The sequence below is a fragment of the Melitaea cinxia genome, chromosome 4, assembly GCF_905220565.1.
Source record: "Melitaea cinxia chromosome 4, ilMelCinx1.1, whole genome shotgun sequence".
NCBI lineage: Eukaryota > Metazoa > Arthropoda > Insecta > Lepidoptera > Nymphalidae > Melitaea > Melitaea cinxia.
In genome coordinates, this window is record NC_059397.1 from 16,085,923 (window position 1) to 16,096,113 (window position 10,191).

The following is a 10,191-nucleotide window of genomic DNA, read 5'->3' on the forward strand; positions in this document are numbered from 1 at the left end:
GCGATCTTCTGTAAACTTCCTCCGTCGCGCTGTTTCAGATTTCGAGCAGGATATTTTCTGATATACGCTACCTCAATAGAAGAGAATCGCTTAGAAAAGATTGCTATAAAGCGCTTAGACTATAGTTGTACTATGTTAATAAATATTTTGATTTTGATTCGTTATTTTTTTAATTTTTATAATTCTGATAACTTCTACTAAAACTAAACTACTAATACTAACTATTGGAAAAATCCAGTAATAATTTCATTGAGTGACACGTAATAGGTTTCATACATTTAACCGTGTAAATATTTCTATATCTCGCTGATGAATTGTTGATTTTAATCATTAACAAGCACAAAACATACTTTCCTGTTTTAACACGTACTTTACAATAAAAATGTATGAAATATTGATATGGATCTTTTATTTTTATAAAAAAATTAATTTCGTATTTTTATTATTAAAAAATAAAAAAAGGTTGTACACAGAAGTGGATAATATTTTTTCCACTTTCAGTTCTGTGAAATAATTACAATTATTTATCGACGAAAGAAGTCGTAAAACGATTCATTGAACATTTACTAAGCAATTATTGACAGTGTTCTTTCTAATTAACTTTCTATAAGAAAATTTCGAACGCACTTAAAACTTAAATTACTTCAAACAAAACCTATTACTTTTGTATATTTATAAACAGTTACATCTAATCTCTGTTTGAGATATAACAATACTCTAAAATAGTATTGTATTCTAACACAATTATACAAAAAAAAAGTAATTTGTAAGACAATCTTGATACTTCACAATTGTAGATCATTTAAGACCCGTTAGTCCAAATCTCGTAATCAATGAGCGGTCTAACTTTGAATATAACTGTTATCGATAAAGCCCCGGCCACACTGTCAGGGCGTTACACGCTACAGGTGACGCAAGTCTATGCGAACCGACGGTACCGTTAAACGAGGTTTATCGACCGATCGAACGCTCTACAAAAACTAAGCACTTGTATACATACGTACTACGAACTACAATTGTAAACAGCCTTTAAAAAAAAAGAAAAAAAACGCTAAGGTTTATGTGTATGTATATGAGTAGTAAAAGCTTCGGTTAAAAGAGGTTTATGCAATTAGATATACTATATATACACACTGTATATACATACATATGCTGTGTGATTACGGCAGTAAAGAATATAGCCACCTTCTCTTCCCGTGGGTAACGTAAGAGGCGACTAAGGGATAACACAGCTCCACTACCACCTTGGAACTTAAAATGCCGGCCGATGGCGGAATAACTATTCAACTGCTTGCTTTGAAATACACAGACCGAAGACGGGCAGCAGCGTCTTCGGTGCAACAAAGCCAGCCCTGCGGTCACCAACCCGCCTGCCCAGCATGGTGACTATGGGCAAAACACACGAGTTCTCGCCATTTTTGGCACGAACTTGTGAAGGCCTATGTCCAGCAGTGGACTGTATCAGGCTGAAGTGATGATCATGATGATATATACTGTTATACTATGTATATACTATTCACTCAAAACTCGAAGTTCCCTTTCTTAATTTAATATTTAGGCGAACTACATGAACACTAAGGTATGACCGTCTCTCGGGATGAGACTTATTTACCTATAAGACTGTTAAATTCAATAATTTAGACAGAAATAAATAAAACTATGAAAAGTAATTATATATGAAAAAATACGCCAATTTATGCCTGCTCTTACAAACACAAAATACTTGATCTGTCTTTTGAGGTAATGAAAAAGAAACAGTATCATTCATTATTATAGTAACTTTAATACTCAAAACCTTTGAACCTTTCTCAAATGTCTTTAAAAGGAAAAAAATGTTTTAATTAAATATTATAAGTGTTTATGAGCTATTTTTATAGATCTCTCTTTCTTATCATTATTACTCGATTATAAAAGATTTACATCATATAATAAGTAGTTTGCTAGATTCTTACAACAATATGTACGTTTAAGAATCGATAAATTATTTTAGAAATATTGTTTTAGTTATTTTATTTTAAAGTAGATATTAAAATGTATTTGTTATCATGAAAACTTATATTGATTAAGCAATAATAAATTAATGACATTAACACTATCAAAAATGTATAAAGTCAAAATAAAATACGTACACAATATTTGTATACCTCCATGTACCAACATGTACCTACTTTAAAATCACCAAAATCATTTTTTAATATTCTTAAATTACAAATAGTATTTATTTAAACACTATAAAACACAAAACCTAAAACAAAAAAAGTACATAATTATTAATAATACTAAAAAATAAAACATAAAAACGAAAACAAAAGAAACTACACATTCATACACCTTTATACAATTTAAGACAAGGATCGAGTGCATAACATGCCATCCGTAAACGAGAAGAAGGAGATGCGTCTCATGTCCACCTCATTTCATCCACTTTTGGATCTGATTAAAAATAACGAGCTTCAACATCGACTACGTCAGGATCGACTTCGTATATCGATAAACGGCTGCGATAAATCTATATATCGTTAGACCAGCTCTTATATGTAGCATCGCGGCTAGATTATAAATGGACCTTGTTAGAGCGTTTGATATAACATAATTAATTTACAAGCATTTATCCATTTTCCTAGCAATTACATGATAAATGCTAACTAGGTATTTTAAAACAAATTTTATGTGCATATACCTCGACTATTTACCATAGCTGTTAAAGGGAACATCATAATACGAATGGTCTCAATCATTTCGCTGTCTAATTACACATTTAACAAAAAAATCGAAAGAAAAATATATTATATTAAAGAAAATATATTATATTTTTTTTATTTATATATTTTCTATATGTATTAGAATGTGAACATTTGTATATAAGTTTATTATACATCTACACCACCTATCCAATTTAGATAATAAGTTTCCTTTTTATGTCTGAGTTGTCTGGAACAAATGGCTAATTAGCCATAAGTCCGCCTATTGTAGTTCACTGTCTGTAACTATCTTTATGCTTTGTTTGTAATATATTTGTAGTGGACAATAAAATATAAAATAATAATAAATACTATTAAAAACTGGTCTCTATATCGCTTATTACGAATACCTATTATGACAAATAATATAAACAATATTTTTTAGTATTTCACTTCAGCCTGTAATATCCTACTACTGGGCATAGGCCTCTTTCCCCATGTAGGAGAAAGATCAGAGCTTAATCCACCACGCTGCTCCAATGCGGGTTGGCGGATATATTCCCTACTATGAGTAACAACCGCTATCAGGTGTACATGATAACAACCGGGTCCGACAGTTTAACGTGCTCTCCGAGGCACGGTGGGGAGACCCACTGGGACTGTATAAACACCCAGACCACGGCAAACACCTGTATGGCCAATACAAATGTTTGTCATGCGCATTGCATTTTTTAGTATTTACTTCACACAAATTATAAGAAAATATCAAAAAAAAATATTTAGGAAGGCCTGCCTAACTACAAACAAGGAAAGTTCCAAAAAATACACAGGAAAAACAACGAAATTCATAAGTATTGTTTTCTAATGTTTACGCGAATTTTACTCATTTAATGAAACAACTTTTTTCGGATTTTATCGCGGTATATTATTAACTTTTGATTCCCGACGTTTCGTTCTCCCGTGACCATGGTTGCTGTAAAGTATCCGAAACGTCGGGAATCAAAAGTTAATAATATACCGCGATAAAATCCGAAAAAAGTTGTTTCATTAAAATTCATAAGTATCTCAACTTCCTTAATAATTTTTGATTATGAATAAAATATATGACTTAAAATACACAAAAGTTGAAAAAGAAAAAATATATTATACATACACTTAACTTGAATTTATTTATTGTTAAGAAACTTAGAATATAAATATTTAATGAACTTAAAGAATATTAATGAATTAAGTCAATTTAAAAATATTATGTACAAATAATTTTATTACTTATGCCTCAGGGAATAAAATGTTCGTACTGTATTAGTGCTTACTCAAACTTGTAATCCAGACATTTACAAAGTGAGAGCAATTATTGTTAAATTCCATTTACATTTTGAAGAGTAATACTAAAATCAAAATAAAATATGCAATTCATTTCAAGTAGGCTTTCGTTAATACACAATACTATATACAGCAAATATTATAAATAATAAGTAATAAATTTACAACTAGTAAAAAATACCACAATAATGAAAACTTTTACATATTTATAAAAAAAAAATGAACACAAATATGTAAAAAAATATGTTAGTACTCATAAACCAGTAAGTAACTACTATCGTATTACATTGTGTCAAAGCCACCTGCAAAGCCTAAACCGGCCGCTAGATCATTAATAAGGCATACAGAGCTTTAACGCTACTTAGTATAACCGTTACATAATCATAGTAGCGTCGTAAATTACGCAAAACGCACGCGATATTGCATTTAAATTGTAAATTCTTTCAAATGTGTTACAATGTTAAGCGTTTGTTTAAAGTCGGTTACGATATTTGAATATTTTTACCATACAATACTAATTCGCATTCTTTGATAAAAAATAAAGCTGTTATGTGGACATGTGTCGTTTGTGAAAGTTTAGTAAAGTTGGAAGCAAATATTGCACGATTGACTTGGAGAGTAAGCTGGTGAATGCGTGACGAGAGCGTTACGAAAATTGTGATCGGGCAAGACAAACAGAGCAAAAGAGAGAGGTGCGAGCACAGATTTTCTCTCTGTCTTTCCCCCATAGCCAGTTACATTTCTTATATTTAAGTCACACTGCAGGCCTGTTGCTAAGGAAATTTACTTCGGTCGTGTGGTCTAAAGCACACTCGTTTTTTTTCTAAAATTTTATTAATTAGCATAATGATTTATGGTAATTAATAAATTTTTGCTTAGCTATAAAAATAGAATATTTTATCATAACATCTTTTAAAATAATAATGTGAACATTAATTGTACTTAAAAAATTCGAAATAACAGTGCTGGCTTTGTCGCATCGAAGACGCTGCTGCCCGTCTTCGGCCTGTGTATTTGAAAGCCAGCAATTGGATGTTTATCCCACCATCGGTCAGCTTTATAAGTTCCAAGGTGGTATTAGAACTGTGTTAACCCTTAGTCACCTATAACGATACCCACGGGAAGAGACGGGTTATCTTCTTTACTGCCATAACCCCACAATATATAATAAAGAATTTAAAGCAGTAAAAATGAATAGTCATACACACAGATGCGTATCTGTGATTTTCTTTAGCGTGTAATATCAGAATCATCATCATCTAGTGGACGACGACAGTATTTTAAATTTGATTAGAAAAATAAAACGGTAGGTACACTTAACAAAAATAGACAAACAGCTGCAAACAATAAAACCTTGACAGTTGAGATAAGATTGACTTACAATATAACAGATTCATAATAGTCAACGTATAAAACTTACATACTAAGTCTATTATGAGTAAAATTTTTAATGTATTTCTGCTATAAGCAGTAAGGACTTAATTATATTGATTAGTTATTTACATTAAATCAACTCAGTAACGATCAAGATTTAATTTAGACTATTATTTAGGGAAAGGATAAAAAATCATACACGTATCCCATCAATCCTATATATTACATACTTATTTACAAACCTCTCCTTTCTTGAAAGAAGTAAAGAGATATTTTCTCAAATGTGCATTTAAATGCTGTTGTGGACTTACAAATACGTTTAATTTATACTCAAGAAATAGGCAGTAGTTCTCATTACCCTTCAATAAAAAGCTGAACTGACAGTGTCAAACCTCATGAATCCTGTCTTGAATGAGAGAAGCATACACATCTACTAAGATCATTATTTATGTAAACGACAAAATCAAACATTCACTATATAAGGCACTACAATCATTGTAGGAATGAATATGAATATTTATATCAAGTAATTTAAGTAAATCATAGCAGAGAAAGTTGAAAACATACCTAAATACACTCTAATAATGAGTGTAATTCACTTATGTAATTTGATGGAATGCAACCTTAGCCCCATCAAGACTAGTTTTTCATTATTTGCAAAATAGTGTAGGCTTTATTAACCAAAAAACCAAGCAGACCTTTTTGTTCTGTCATTGTTTTGCTCGGTGAACATTTTACTTGTTCTTTATTCTACTATTCACCAGTCCACGCAGTAAAACATAACATAACGTAACATAACGCTTTACTGTACAGCAAAACAAAAATAATACATAACAAATTGATTTTAACAATGTAATATAAGGTACAAAGGGCGACCTTATTGCTTAAAAGCGATCTATCTCTTCCAGGCAACCTAGGAGCAGAAGGGATGGTATTGTGTCGGTGTAGGTGTACAAATTGTGTTACAGCATTTAAAGTGAGCCATAAACGTGTACATACTTACATAAACACATGTACACATATAAATTTTACTCAAATTCAATATCAAGAAAGTGCTTTCTGACAGTCTTTTTAAAAAGAGAAAGCCATTGTACACATTTGATATGCAAGGGTAAAGAATTCCAAAGTCGAGAAGCTTGAACAGTGAAAGATTTAGTATAAAAGGAAGAGGAGTGAGAGGGAATTTCAATAAGTAAGCTATCGTCAGAACGAAGACTGCGTTTATGAGAATCACTAAGAAATCGTTGCTTTAGATAAGCAGGTTCAACAGGGTTAAATAGCAAAGTAAGTTGAGAATATGCGTATTCCTGCGAAAGCGAATTGGGAGCCACTTAGATTTTTTACGGAATTCAGAGACATGATCATATTTGCGAAGTCCAAATACGAATCGTATACATAAATTCTGGATGTCTTCAAGTTTATTAAGCAGTTGTCTATTATTACATAATGTCAAAATGGTCGAATACGAATATGAATTAAATATTCCTTTCTCATTAAAAATGGAAAAACAAAAATCGAATCTAAAATTGACATCTCAGAAAATTTATATAAAAACCAATATACCGTCAAATCAGAAATTTCTTCCTCTACTCTTTTTTTTAAAGCTACATAAAAAATAGATAACATAACAGAACAAATATTAGAACTGTAAGAAGATAAAAAATACCATAATTTTTTTCCGTATAAAAAGAAAGGAATTGTAATTTAAATATCATAACAGCCAGCAATTTAGGATAGTTGTCAAAAATATAACACACGATAATTTTATTTGGCATGTGTCTCATTCCCATGCAAATGACGCAATAGGAACAATTCAAAGATGTAAGCTCCATCGTTTACGTCCGCAAGTTGCTTAAGAATTTCGTTTATGAACCAACGGAACTTATAACACAATTTGTTGGCATGATTTCTGCGCAAACGTCGTGTTCGGACGGAATTATAAAATAGCGTTATCGCCTTATGTAAGCCTCTCAGCTCTATGGAGTTGCTCAACACGACCTACGTTGAATTTAATAATTTAAATAACCCCATACCATAATAAACCGTTTAGCGGTAGGCGCTTGGAATGAGAATTGTTTGGTACTTTTACTTTGAAAATGTAATTTAGTTTAGTTTTTAGGAAACAACGTGCCACACTGACTGGCAGGTAAATAGACAGGTAATGTCTAGGTAAATCAAGTACAAGTACGGTGCAGCTTAACCGCAAAGATGTGAGAAATTATTTTAATACTATGTTCAACTTTTGATCCTCCGCAATGATAGCGATTGTAATACTTACAGTATGTTTATCGCTCTTTTACAACAAAACATATTACTCACAAACTAGAAAAATATATTCTTTTAATATGATTGTTCGTAAATATAAGGATTCGATAAATCAAAAGGGTCGTCTATAGTATAATTATATATCTTAGCCATATCTTAGCTTATATCTATTAACATAGAAATTCATTCTACTCTCAATCGTGTGATTAAGACATTTTACCAGTAAAAAAAAAAGTTTTTTGTACTCTAGAAATCCTGGAGACGACAAACAATTAAATATTTAATGATGATTTTATCGCTTTTAAGCCACTTTTCATCGATTATAAAAGTTTTCATCTCATTCCTAAAGAAATGTACGTAAAGCAAAAAGATAATTAGAAAAAAAAACTGTTACTTCCTAAACTGTCAAATTATCTAGTAATTAATTAATCTGACAATTTGACGCGATTTACTCGCTTTTACAGTGACAAGTGTATCTACATAAATAAAAATATTGAAGCTTTTTTTATTTTCAGACATGTATAGGTTCTGCGTCGAATGAATAAGAAGTTGGGAATAATGAGGACTGTGAAGGAGAGGAAGCTACAGTATTTTGGTCACATAATGAGAGGACACAGATATCGAATTCTTTAACTTATGAATCAAGGAAAAATTGAGGGAAAACGCCGACCTGGCAGAAGGAAAACATTCTAGCTGAAGAACCTCCGTGAATGGTTTAACCTAAGTACTTGCTCTCTCTTCTGTGCTGCGGCTTCGAAGATTAAGATAGCCATGATGATTGCCAACCTTCGTAGAGAAGAGGCACCGTGCGAAGAAAAAGTATAGGATTCAGCTTGTTACATCTCACTGCTGGTCATCGGCCACTTTCTCCATGTAAGATAAGAGTCGGAGCTTAAATCACCACGCTGCTGTGTCCTTTGGGGTCTCTCCGCCGTGCCTCGGAGAGCACGTTAAGCCGTCGGTCCCGGTTGATATCATGTACACCTGATAGCGATCGTTACTCATTGTAGGGAATATATCCGCCAACCCGTCAACCCCAAAGAGAAAGAAGCCTAAGCCCAGCCGTGGGCTGAAGCGTAAGTGTCAGGTTGATATACCAATTCAATGTAGTAAAATCTAATAATACATTATTGACTTACTACATAATAATAATAATAATAATAATAATAATCTTTATTGCACACCATTAAAAGATACAAACAAAAGTAGTATAATTAGAGGAAGATGTACAAAGGCGGTCTTATCGCTAAAAGAGCGATTTAAGATTTGGATTGCATTTGCGTTCTTTGAATTTTTTTGATATTATTTCAACTAGTCTCATGCTTTTTATTTTGAGTCATTATAACCGAAATAGTTATTTTTATCCGAGGATGGAACAAAATTATATTGTCTTAAAACAATCGTAGCCAATTCTATAAATTATTAAAAAAATTATACCATAAATACAAGCCAAGCCTCAGCTTTCGATTAAAACAAGAATCATCAAAATTATTTATAAAGAATAAACTGCTAATGCCTTTAGTGGATAATATATATGTATATATATAGCTTACTACATTATAGTAGATCTGGCCGCGTAACATCATTTGATTGATAGTCCGAACCGGTGTAGTTTTATTGGGTTCCGATAGATGACGTTACGACAAAGATGCGTACGCATCGTCACATAAATACACGTCATCAAAAGATTACTCAAAAAGTACTATATAAGACCACTATTCGATTAAAACCAGAATAATCAAAATCGGTGTATCCAGTGAAAAGTTATGCGGTATAATATAACAGGACCTGGGTGACCGAGCTTAGCTCGGTATTTTTAGTAAATCGTGTTTTTTGAAAATCATATTTAAATACGAATTACATATTGATAAAATATGAATAATATTTTTCGATTTTATTTTTTTTTAGAAAAAAAAGAAAAAAAAACGATAATCGATCTGGATTACGTGAGGATTCGAACCATGATCTTTTCGGCCGAGCGCGATCGGCCGATTTCCCCTGAGCTATTACAATTTTATTGACAGATGCGAAATTTACCTTCTTATTCCATCCATTTTTTCCTGTATCCATTTTTTCATTGCCTAAAAACAGGGATAAAACGACATTTTCTAAAAATGAATCCTAGCTAGATTTATTTATCTCCCCCGTAATCCCCTGTATACTAAATTTCATGAAAATCGATGGAGCCGTTTCCGAGATTCAGATTATATATATATATACAAGAATTGCTCGTTTAATAGTATAAGATAGATCGGCGAAAAAATAGTCAAGCAAATACGCATTATTAGTAAAACTTGAAAAGTACTTATTAGATCTCAATTAAATTGAAATGGCTCCACATGACACGCACCACCTTTCGATTAAAAAATCAAAATCTGTCCACACAGTAAAAAGTCCTGAGAAACATACACAAAAAAAATACAGAAGAATTATGGATCTCCTCCAGCTCCTTTTTTGGAAGTCGGTTATAAATTTAATTGTATTATTATAGATGTAAAATTATAATACAAAAATAGTAATAATTACTAGCAACACTGCATACAGTCAT